The following is a 13304-nucleotide window of genomic DNA, read 5'->3' as shown; positions in this document are numbered from 1 at the left end:
CCAAGACTTATTTAGAAAGTAAAGGCTTTATTTTTATTATCAATTAATTAATCCAACCCATGCACCCCTAACTCTTTTGGAAGTTAGATTTTGTCCGATTTGACCAAGCTCTTTTTTTTTTCTTGTCTGAATAGCCGCTCCGGATGAAGTGTCTGAGATTATTTTTCGAGATTTTTGGCCACATGGGATTGCGAACAAGAAAAACGGTTCTCCTATCATGACCCGGAGTCATGTTAGAATTTAGCTAAGAGATAGAGAGATGGTACATAGGCAAATTATATATGGAGGAGAGTCTTTAGGAGAGTAAGCCTACCACCAAAGGAAAGATTCTGCTCATGACAATCTCATACGTACCATTAAATTCTAAATCTGATGTATAGCAAAATGCCAATGAGATCCAGCCAAATACAAACTATTATTGTTACAAAATAATAAACCGCTCATGGCAAGCGCGTATACGTGTACTATTATATGTATTCAACAATCGTAAATTGATGCATTGATTGAGACTACAAAAGTATCCGAATTTATTTAACCATTCCTGCAGTTGGCTCAGATTCGAGCAGTTAGTGGTGAATAGGTGGCCTGCAAGAGAATAATATTTCATTTAAGCGATCGCCTAATTAATAGAAGAGAACAAAAAACTCTTGTAAATTTAACTTAACTAGATTTTTGCTGTACGTTACATTGCTTTCTTAATAGAGATTTTTTTGCTGTTTGTTTAATTTAAAAAAATTATATAAATGTTCAAAGTTTAATTTTAGAAATCATAAGTTCCATATCATTTTTTATCCAAATCGTTAAGTTTCACTGAACGACGAACACGGCACTTCCTGAATGTCCTCTTTTTTTTTCCCCCTTTTTCCAAAACATGGCACTCCAAATCGAGGAACAAATAGAGATATGACTGGGAATTCGGGGATTTAGAAAAAAGAAAATTTACATTAGCAATCCATTGAAAACCTTAGCATGTCACAAGCAAATGCAACGCAAGATGAAAATTTCAAGAAAGAAACCAGAAGATGTCGTCAAAGGACCTGAACAGGCAACGGCAACCAAAAGGTGGCTTATTTGCGAACGAAACAGAAATCTAAGGAGAGATGATCAATCAAGGTGGGATCAATATCAGGAAAAATTAAGTAAAACATGCTTTGCCGGTTTACTTTTGAAGAATTCTTTCAATTTTCTCAGAAAGTTTTCTAAAAAATAAAGCATTGCAAGAAAATTACTAGTTATTGAAATGAATTAATTTTTCATAGAAAATCTTCTTCTCCACTATTCCCAATTATATATATAGATTAAAGAATCTCTTTTTTTTTTATTTCTCTTTTCATTAGTCCCTGCAAAAAAAAATCATTCATCTATTTTTTTTATATTTTATTTCCTTTTCTATTGACTTTTCCATTTATAAATTTAATTTATATCATTTTTTAATGGTGACCATTCCAATTATTCTCACATTTGAAAATTTTCTAACTTAACATTAATAAACATATTCTTTATACTTTTCAGTGGAGAAACATATTTAGAAAAGGAAAAGAAAAAGAAAAATTGAAAATTTTAGTTTAGAAAAGGAATTCTCTATTTCCATCTCTATTTTCCACGTCCTTTCTAAATTTATTTCTTCGTAGAAAAATATGAAATTATATTTACTAATGTTTAGTTAGAATTTGTTTTTGAGAAATATTCTTAACAAAAAATAACTTATACATGATAAATTTTTAACCTCAATGATGCATATAACAATTTAACTCGATTTTATCTTTTGAAATAAAGCATAATGCATGTATAATAAATTTAACTCAATTTTTTGGGAAAAATGAAGAACTTTCTAAAAGTAAACATATTTTAAATCAGTAATAATTCTTTAATTTATTACATAAGCTCAAGAATATTGATGAAATTACAACCTCACGTCATTGCGAGCAATATTTTTGAATTGGGAGGACTTTTGGATGGATTAATATTAGGAGAGTATAATAAAACTCAAGAAGAGTGCATTCAGATTCCATGAGTTACCGGTAAATCATAGTTCCAAAGATAAAAGAAAAAGGGAAATAAGAAAGGTTGTCAATATTTGTATTAGAAAGAACAAATTAAATTACAAAAATTGCTAAATCCTCAAAAAATGCGTGCTTAATAATCCTCCTATAACACTCACATATATTAAATAATCCCTTAATATTGTGTGAATTACAGCTCATGTCATTATAAGTGGAATTTTTTTATTTAGGATAATTATTAGTAGAATTTTTAGATGCCACTTGCAATGTAATATACAAGTCTCAATTAATATTAAACAAAAAAAATGCATGAATTAGAAGTTTACAAAATTCTTTTTAGGAACTAAAATTTTGTGTTTGATGTTACTCAACCATATAATACCGGATCCAATAAAAATAAAAAATTGTGGGTAAAAGTTATAAAGAAAAAACAAAGAAAATAAATAATACTAAAAGAGAGCAAAAGTAACGGAGAGAAGTGGTAAAGTGGAGATGGGACATAAGTATTCAAGGACAGGAGATAGAAGAGAGATGCGTGTTCAAAATGTGTAAATTTACATTCTTACTCCTATATTTATAGCTTATTTAGATAGTATATCTATATATCTATATATTGCTATACAATAGCAAAACGAAAAAGTACATTAATGAGGCTGCGTCTTGTGTCATTTCAGGATTTACAAGGTGGTGCTATGTAAGGGTGTGCACGGGTACTGGGTATACTCGGAACTGGTCGGAACCTACCCGTTAGGGTAGAGTCCGAATAGCTCGTATTGAAAATAGAATAGGTTCCGGGTATTAAAATCAGGAATCGATGAAAATCGGTTCCAGTTCCAGTTCCTGCCTATGAAATCGATTATTTATTAAAAAAAAGAGGAAAAAGTAAAGTTACTATCTCTTCTAATGAATCAGAACAAACACACTTTGTTGTGCGGGATCGTATTATAGATGTTTAATTTTGTCGATGGATTGATGAGACATATATATTTTTTTGTTATGGATTAATCTAAATCTTTGTTGATATTATATTTGGCATGATTACTGATTATGTATATGAAATTTTTGATTTTATTGAGCAAGAGAAAAAAATTTACAGGTTCCAACAGGGTACTCGGAACCTGTGGTATAATACAGGTTCCGGTTCCATGATTCAACATGGTAGGGTCCGGTTCTAAAATCTTGGAACATGTCCCTTACATGGTAGGGTTCAGGTATCGTGAAAAATACAGGGTACTCGAAACCAATCACCCATAGTGCTATGTGTCAAGTCCTTAGTCTCTACTTACTCAAATTTTAATTATCTTCTCTACCCTCTTTAATACATTAATTAATAATTAGTGCATAAATAATTAATTGTTTATAACGATAATATACTTATATCAATTCAATCTACTAAAATTATTTCCATTTTTCAATTCTCGATTTAACAAGTAAAATTATATTTACTAGAATATCTATGAACTATAAGAAATTTCTATACCAATATTAAATACACTTAAAAAATATTTAAAAAATCATTCAAGTGAATTGATTTAAGAGTTCATACAATTTAGTAATAAATATATCTTTTGAAATTTGATTAATTTAAATTATTTACTTTTCCAATTTTCAATTCTAAAAATGCTTAATTATATTTTTGAAACTGTAATAGATTTTTCAGTTTAAAAAGGATGGGGAAATATTTTTTAAAATTATTTTACATAAGTAATTACTTACATAATTGAAATTGTAAGAATGTCTAGAAATATTTAAAAACTATTACAAGTTCTATATCAATATTATATATACTTAGAAATTAAAAATGATGCTAAAAGAATTTATTTATTTAAAAGTTCATTAAATGAATGGACTAAATTTAGTCTCTATTTTTACTAAATTTACTTAAAGTTGAAACATTTAAGTTCGATGAGTAACTTATTATTGTATAGAGGATATAAATGTAAATACTTCTACAATTTCATTATTGAAAATTAAGAGTTTTTTAAAAAACTAATAAGTATTAATTAATTACTTTAATTAAATAATTTTATTCATGTGATTTTACTAATATTTTTTTGTAAAATATATAAATAATGCTTTTTAAGTGAATAATATAATTTTTTTTTATGTAAATAAAGTATTTAATAGAACAAATCTAACACAATGAATTTAACATTCTTTGTTCATTATTATTTTAATGATTATCAAAGAATTAATTTTATAATTATAAACCAAACAAAATTTTTAAAGACTCAGTATAATAAATTATAAAAATTCCTACCATGAATAACACTTTCCCACAACGCGCGAGTGAAATGACTAGTTATGTATAATAACTCTTCATAATTCATCCCCACATAACTCTTTCCACCCCGCAATCCAATTAAGTGGTTAATGTTATATTTTTCCTTCCTCCAAATATTGTTTAAAGATAATGAGGACAATTTACTAAAACCAACCAAAAAATAACTGACTGAGACACAAAATCTTACTATTAGAAATATGAGAAGAAAAGATTTGGTCTACTTTTTAATTTTCGAAAATATTTATCATAAACTGACGTAATAATTAATTAACAACTATCAAATTCAAAAATATTAAATATTTTCTTAACCACCATCCCCACCTGCTCGTTATTTCCTCTTCCACGCTTTTCTCTCTCAGCCACCCCACCGTTTCCCTTGTCCTCCACAACCCACCTGAATTCGGTTGGGCACACATCTATTTATTTATGAATTACATATTGGGAGTTCATAATTCTTCACTACCTAAAACCTTTACCCGAAAGAGGGTGGGGGGTGAGGAAATCAGTAATACATCCCAAATTCGAAACGCCTTGAGAATCACCTGCTAGGTCAATTGGCTAGTTTATCCGTCCCAAGTGTCGCGGGAGATTCCCAAGATCCGGAAGATTAATCAGGTTAAACCTAGACAGTCAATATTTTTTTAAAAAAAGTTCCTTGAAATTTTTAAAAGAAAATCAGGGAAAAAGAATGACAGTTGAAGTAACTTTTATTATCCCAAAAATACCTATCAATAAAATAAAAAAATTAATAGCATTAGATATTAAGGAAGTTATGGCTATATTAGTAATTTTAAGCTTCTTCTTAACTACCCATTTCTTTCTCTTCCCCTAATTTTCTCCCACTTTCTCCTCTTTTCTTCTATCTCCTCTCTCACCTCCCTCACGTTCAATCCCCAATTGCCATTTCTCCCTCTCATCTAGGGTTGTGCAAAAATAACCGATAACCAAACCATCTCGATAACCTCTCTGCTCTGAAGAGAAAAATAACCAAGTTATTCTGTTTCGGGAAAAAAAATCGGTTCCTAATTTCTCAAATTATTTGTTTTTGGGACGGTTGCGGTTTCTAATTTTAAAAATGGTGGTTAACCATCCCGTTCCGAATATATATAAAGATATATAAAATATATATTTTATTATATTTATATATAGATTTGAGTTGAAATATTTCCACTTTCTTTTTTCTTAAGAAAAAACTTGGAAAAGAAATCTAAAAAATCATCTAGTCATTATGTAGAAGATTGAGAGATGTTGAGTAATGATGGGAATTTTGATATTTTTGTGTAATTAGAACTTCGTAAAAGTTTGATTAGTAAATAAAAACGTGCTTGTTTGTATTTTTTACACTTTATTTAGTGTTGATTGCACTCTTGTAGAATGATTAGACTCTATAAATTTAGACTTTACTTCTAATTTTCTTAATTCAGGACGGTTTGGTTAATTGAACTTAAAAATTGGTTATTTTTCGGGAAGGATTTGTGATTGTAATATGGTTACGGGATCGGTTTCGGTTAGGAAAATTTCATTACTAGAAATTCTGCACCGGTACGGTTAGCACTTAAAACTGAACCATCCCATCCCATACCCACTCTTACTCTCATCTCATAATTTTCTTTTCTTAAAAAAAAATTAATTCACCAATTACTATTTTACTTAATGAAAACATTTTTACGATAATTACTAAAAAATCAATACATATTAAAAAATTATTATGAAAAAAAGTAGATATTTTAATGAGTAGTAAACTGAAACTTATTAAAACGGCATGCATAGGAGTTTTAGCGTTTAAAAACATAGAGCCAACAAAAAGTACAATAAGTCATGCGCTTGTAAATATATAGGAAAAAGAATTTACGAAACACCGCGAGTAGCGTAGTTAGAAGTGCGTACGTAGAAGCCTGTCCCCCCATACGTGGTGGTGGATGTCTATGTATCACGTCTATCATCCCTGCATGTATACATAAAATTCACAGATATTGTATTTTGGCAAGTCAGATTCCATTAGGGCAAATAAGTTTAGGAGTTAAAAAAGTTTCACAATCAAAATTCATTTTTATAAAAGGGGAAATTAAAAAATTCTTGTAAAAATTTATCACAAAAAATCATCAGAGGTATATCTTATCCCCGTGGGAGACACATCATTTTTTAAAAGATTTCAGTAGATTTGGTATCTGGAGTTTGAACATGGATCGAAAGACAAGGCGTGCATGGATTGAGATTATGTACGTAACTGCGTGCCCGCAGATGACCAACTGACGATGGTAAAATGCCACGGATGTGCACTTCATCTACAAAACAATTAACTTCGTCATTAATAGACTCCCCACGGCTAGTAATCCAGGCCCTACAGGGTTCAGGTTCTGGTTTAACCTTAGAAAAGTATACTCACCCCGGGGTAGAAGTCGTCCAGCAAATGCCAGCGGAAGGAGGAAGAGACCGAGGATAGCTGCTATCGCCATGAATCTTCCACCGGTCATTGCGAACGATGAACTTGGAAAAACCAAAGGATTTATATATATCGAGTGGTCAAAAAAATACTCCACAAATCTCCGTGTGACCAAATACTTTGACAAAGTCAAGCCTGACGTGCTTAGTCAGTTTATAATGTATAGAATCTTCAGTTAGTCATGAAGCTGGCCAAACATGAATTTTCTTTATTCAAAATATCCGAGTCCTTTAATTAAGAAAAAGATGTGTCGAATCACCTGAACCAAAATATATTGATTATGCATGTTTCGCTATTACACTATTCAAGTTGGCTCAGCCTTGAACGCTTCTATCACCGTTTGTGCAACTAGATTTTTATTTTATTTTATGAGGACGTGTAAACAATTTTCAGATATTTGTCTACCATATAGAATTCTTGGTAACTAATAGAGATTGGAGAAAACTCGACCACACGTAATAGTTTCTTAGATATAGACCGAAAGTATATTAATATATATATATATACCCAAAATATAAAATCGACCTTACATATGTTAAAGATATCATGTAATCTACTGAATCTTAGGATTCGAGTGGCCGAAAATGGAACCGGTTCCTTTTATAAAAGCTACTCCAATCGAGGGCAGCAAAATGGGCCGTCCCATTTCGCTGATGTAGCCTGAATGGAACGCCCAATCCCATCAGAGATGCTCCTAGAGGTCAAATAAAAATAAAAGTCATTAGTCTATATTTGCAAGAGGGTTGGAACCAATTAGTTGTTAGTGTCCGAAATTGTAGTAGAAAACCCAAAGTCATACTAGTTTCCAGACCATACTTCACGTTTCTTATTTAATGTTCCGGTCGAGTTGATTTTCAATGCAAGTGAGAAACTACTTGGTGCATGTGAATGCAAAGACTCGGATGAAAATGAGGACGTCGAACCGGAAAGAAGATTTATTTTGAAATCAGCGTCTAATGCAGTTCGTGAATGAGACTGGGGACTCTCTTATGTACGAAAGGCTGTTGTGCATGTCGAAGTAGTTGTAGCAGACGATGGATCCATGCAGTATGCTTCGATACACAAAAGATTTCTACAGATGAAGAAAAGCCGGACCCACGAAACAAGAGGATCCCACCACTACTTGTTTGGATATGGCCCAAGGAGAATTTTCAGTTGGGCGGCCGATGAATTTCCTAAATGGGCTGAAAAGAGGCATGCTTCCATGCCTGTGAGCAAACTCGATTATTGGATTCACAGCCCCTTCCTTTTATGATTTTATCAGATTCTCTCAATGGCTCAGTTGAGAGCAGTTTCTTGAAAATTGTCGGTGCCCTGCAACCACACGTGAATCCCATCCCCGCTCATTAACCAGCGAGGATCAATGGAGCCCCTGCCCTGGCTTGTCCTGTCAAAAGTACGCAATTTGTTCAATATTGAAGACACTCATTTGAATTCCGTGGAGGATTTTTCTCCACTGTTTCAACAGAAGGATCGAATCAAGCTTGAGGAGATTTAGTCCATGTAATCTCATGTTGTATTTACTGTTAGTTTGTCTTTTGATTCTACTGTATCTCTAGGACGAACCATTAGATCTCCAGCATATATATGTACTTGTAACTATGACTGACGAAATTAATGAAAAACAGAACCTTTCTCATAGCTTCTACCTTCTCTGTTTCTTGACTTCCGCTTTCAATACTACTAACAAAGTGATAAGCCTATGCCTTGGAATACTTGGGTGGAATTTCCAGATGAATCTGTACCAAACAACCTTTGATGTCTCGAACTATAGTTTGGCTTGAAGACTTATGAAAACTAGTTATGGCGCGATGAGCGGGGAGGAATTACACTGACAAGAGAGGATTTCAATCAAACCGATCGAACTGAATTAATGATCCGTATGCTCTACATATGAATGTCGGATATGTACACTCCGGACTTGGGAAGAATGGCACAACTTCCCGAGTTCCCACGACTGGACTTCCCACAACCCTTGTGATGAAATCGAGTCTCTGAATGATTCCAACATTTTTTTTTTCCGTTCCAAGCTCACAAGAAAAGCCCACAGACAGTATAGGGCATAAGGGAAAGGCAAATTGAGGAGCACGTATATGATTTTGATAGATAAGCAAGACAATTAATGGGGCCATCTTGTATGTAGATCAATAAGTACTAGAGATTATTTTCTACATTTAATATATCGTGGAATTTAAAAATAATAGCACCATCTATGCTATGAAGCGTATGACTGTTTCCTTAATCTCTTTTCTCTTAAGTTTCCTCAACGGTTAATCCTCTTTTACTGAAAAGCAACGGCAACCCGAAGAAACTTGTGAATGGTGTATATAAGTCATACAGAACATACGCATTCATGGTAAAATCAACGATGCATCCTCGTAAAAATTTTCCGGTTGATCAGAGGAATTTATATATAAACAAACGTTCGCTAAGCAACAAGCTTATTGCGTCTCTAGCACGCCACAAAAAAAAAAAAAAAAAAAAAGAAGAAGCAGAAAACCACTGAGAGGAATCTATAAAAGAAATTACAGAATATCCAAATTACAAAGCATCTTATTGGAATTCGATCATAATAGTTTTGAGTCCTCTCGAGTCTCTTGGTGTCTCACCGGTGGCAACCACCGCCCCAATTAGCATTGTCGGCGATCCCGATTGTGGTGGTGCGTAATGGTTGCTAGCAAGGCCACCACCAATTAGCATTGTCGGCGATCTCGATTATGATCTGCATGTAATGAAATACTTTACATGTCGTCGATTAAATACAGTCCATATAGTTCATCAAAAGAATTACGATCCATACAATTATTGCTTAGCTCTCATCAAATATTCCTAGGCGTAACTAAGTGTGATCGGTTCCGGGTACCCTGTATTTTTCATAATACTCGGACCCTACCCTGTAAGGGACAGGTTCCAAGATTTTGGAACCGGACCCTACTTTGTTGAATCATGGACTCGGAACCTGTATTATACCACAGGTTCTGGATACCCTATTGGAACCTGTAAATTTTTTTCTCTCGCAAAATAAAATCGAAAATGTCACATACATAATCAGTAATCACGCCAAATAGAATATCAGCAAAATTTAGATTAATCCACAACAATGAAATAATAATATATCTCATCAATTCATCGACAAAATTGAACATTCATAATACGATCTCACACAACAAAGTGCCTATATTCTAATTCATTAGAGAAGATAGTAACTTTACTCTTTCCTCTTTCTTTTTTTTTAATAAATAACCGACTCCAGGTACCCTGTAGGCAGGGACTGGAGCCGGAATCGATTTTCACAGGTTCCTAATTTTAATATTCGGAACCTACCCTATTTTCAATACGAGCTACCCGGACCTTACCCGTTAGGGTAGGTTCCAACCGATTCCAGATATACCCGGTACCCGTGCACACCCCTAGGCGTAACTGCGTCCATCTTCAACTGAATATGGAAAAGCTCCACGGAAGCTCACCTCCTCTGCACCACGTACAGTAAATATACATCACTAAATTTCCCATGTTTGATAATCTATTATTATTATTATTATTATTATATAAGTAGGCTCCTGCGAATGAGAGTCCTCTGTTCGTTCGACAAGAGCCTACCCCTGCTCTAGAGGAAGGTGCAGGTAGGGCAGCAATACGGTAGGTAACAACGGTGTCTATATAGTGGGCCTCGACGAGAGGCCTCACGACGGGCTATTAGCTCAATTGTAGAGCAAACTCCTGATAATTGCGTTGTTGTACTTGGGCTGTGAGTTCGCCTTCCCCTCAGCTGAAGGTGCAACGTCCTTTCATATTCCCTATTCATTTATTATATTCTCAATACCGAAGAAAAATTAATTAAAACAATGAAAGAAACTAAAAGAAAAAAATTATTCATAAAATTAAAAAAATAAAATCAATTAAAACAAATAAAAAATCATTTCCGATCATTTTGTACCCTAATATTTCCAGTTAAATTCATTTCTTATACCATCTACGGGTTTAAACTCCGTAATAGTGCCTATTCAATCTCTTGGGATGCCTCTCATCAAACTCGTGAAACCAAAAAATGCTAGCACCTTGAGTCTTTGACCTACTTAGCCTGCTGATATTAAGCGATCTTTGTAAAAGAAATAAGCGATTAGACCCATTTCTAATCCAAAAAATCAAGTTAATAAGATGTGGTACCCAATCCTTATAAATTCGAGAATTTTTCTTTAATTTTTTCGTGTGGGACAATCTCTTTTAACAATCTTTATCCTCATTTTTTCCCAATCACTCATCAAGAAACAAAAGAAATGTTGAGAAGAAGAGAGCTTATTGAAACAGTGAAACAGAAGTAATTTGCCAATTTTTGTATCTTCTTAAGAAGGGAAAAATATTAAATATAATTATTTGTAAATTTAAGTCATAAATATTAATTAGAAATAGTAAAGCGCGGGCCATGTTACTAGTTCATAATAATATTCCCTTCAATCCCTTTCCCACTGCCAACAAGTGCAGGAGAGGGATGAACTTACAAACTGCAGCCTGCTTACCGTAAAATAAGGGAACTAACAACTCATATAAGCCGATTAGGCCAGAACTGGATTGGTCGGGATTAATCAAATTTTCGAATATCAGAGTGCATACCAAAAAGAAAATAAAGAAAAAAATTACCGGAGAGGTAATAAATTAGAGATGCCACTACTTAGTAAAAAAAAAAATCAGTGGTTTTTGGTTTTTGAATGGATACATCGGAAAAAAATATTAATTTTTATTCCCCTCGTCCATTCTGGTCCTCATTCACCAGAATCGATTTCCATTTACCTTAAAACAAACGCTCACAAAAGGAATGAAAAATTCCGATTCCGGACGTTCATTCATGAATCAAATGGGACTTAATTTAGTAATTAACGCTCAACTGAAGTTGAAGTTGAATTCTCCATTTCCTGCAGGCTGCCGGTTCTGGTTCATCCCTTAACTAGAAAGCCTAGAGTAGAGAGGGAAAAGAATAAATGAAAGCAAAACTCACCCCTGGGTAGAAATCGGCCGGCAAATGCCTGTGGAAGGAGGAGGAAGAGGCCGAGAATGGCCGCTATCCGAATGGATCTCCTATCGATCATCGCAAATGAAGAAGTGGAAAAGAACGTCGGATGTATTTAGAATTTTCTTTCCAGCGAATGAGTGCGATCAAAATTTATATATGGCTTCTAACTCTACTGTTACTAGTGGTAAACGACTTAGTCATATCATGTTGCAGTTCATTGGCTTGAAAAGTTCCAAGTTAAAGGGGGACTCAGTCTCAGGCCGTTGATCCCAAGTTTCCTCGGAAATTCTCCTTCATTTTCTCATTAGCCTGACAACAACGATGACTGAAAAAATGGCTGAGATCGCTCCCGTAATTATGATAGGAAGCTGAATCAGAGTGCTCAACATTGTTGGAAGTTTCAACAGAGAAATATCTCCTTCACTCAACTTTCCTGAAATTGGAAACAGCTTGAAAGTTCGGTAGTTACCAGGCTCACGGGACCATGGAAATTATTTATGGTATGATGCCCGGGGAGGCACTGCACTGACAGGAGAAAATTTCAATCCAACCAAACCGAATAGATGATGATGCTCTATATGTGAACGATTATATTACAAAGTCTAACCCGAGATATTCTTGAGTTATGTAGAAGATTCAGTGCATCTTGGATGTACCTCTCAATAATGAATAATACCAACATGGATTGATTCAAACGGTTTGACACGTGTTCCGTTTAAGTAATGTCTGGTTTGAGTCTTTATGAATGTAAAAAATCCATGTTGGGAGAACTTTACCCCTTAGTGGACCAATCCGACTCGACTGAATTAGTAGGGCTCAATTGAACGTCCGAATATCAGAGTTCATACCAAAAAATTTGTATTAAATGAATAATGAAAGGGGGGTGTAGCACATGATCTCGTAACTCGTTTGATAATCAAAATATTCCAAATTTGATATCATGTGGGATTATCAGTGCCTATTTACTACCTATTAGGATTAGGATTTCTATTTCATTATATTCAGTTTATAAGCTTTCTTTGTAACCAAGAAAAAAATGTATTAAATGACTAGTGAACGGGAGCTGGTAAGTTGAGAGTTCGTAAGTTCTGGGTGACCATATGGACTATCTGTTAATGGGTTTCTTTTTCTTTCTTTTTATTTTTAACCACATATACATTCTTGAATTTAATTTATAATTTCCCGCATTCTATTTGAGCTTCCTTTCTTCTATAAGATGAAGAAAGAACGTACAAATCACACATTACATGTTTCCGCAGAGAATATCTTCAGTCTCGAACCTCCAAGACTTAATTAGAAAGTAGAGGCTTTATTTTTATTATCAATTAATTAATCCAAGCCATGCACCCCTAATTCTTTTGGAAGTTAAATTTTGTCCTATTTGACCAAGCTCTTTTTTTTTTTCCTTGTCTGAATAGCCGCTCCGGGGGAAGTGTCTGAGATTAATTTTCAAGATTTTTGGCCACAAGGGATTGGGAACAAGAAAAGCGGATGGAGAGATGGTACACAGGCAAATTATATATGGAGGAGAGTGTTTAGGAGAGTAAGCCTACCACCAAAGGAAAG

The 13304-nt window shown here is 33.8% G+C and overlaps 2 long non-coding RNA genes across 2 annotated transcripts; both read right to left on the bottom strand.

Moving 5' to 3' along the window:
- Nucleotides 1-351: 351 nt before the first annotated feature.
- On the bottom strand, nucleotides 352-6812 carry LOC116205776. Its single transcript, XR_004156574.1, has 4 exons — nucleotides 6674-6812; nucleotides 6516-6572; nucleotides 6175-6232; nucleotides 352-585 (listed from the first exon to the last, which is right to left on the bottom strand). It is a non-coding gene; the product is annotated as an uncharacterized LOC116205776 (long non-coding RNA).
- A 2296-nt stretch (nucleotides 6813-9108) lies between these two features.
- LOC116206061 lies at nucleotides 9109-11845 on the bottom strand. Its single transcript, XR_004156628.1, has 3 exons — nucleotides 11724-11845; nucleotides 10087-10202; nucleotides 9109-9452 (listed from the first exon to the last, which is right to left on the bottom strand). It is a non-coding gene; the product is annotated as an uncharacterized LOC116206061 (long non-coding RNA).
- Between the last annotated feature and the right edge of the window lie 1459 nt (nucleotides 11846-13304).

Source organism: Punica granatum, chromosome 4 (genome assembly GCF_007655135.1).
Source record: "Punica granatum isolate Tunisia-2019 chromosome 4, ASM765513v2, whole genome shotgun sequence".
NCBI classification, from domain to species: domain Eukaryota; kingdom Viridiplantae; phylum Streptophyta; class Magnoliopsida; order Myrtales; family Lythraceae; genus Punica; species Punica granatum.
Note: the sequence above shows the minus strand (reverse complement) of the source record. Positions and strands in the feature narration are given on the sequence as shown.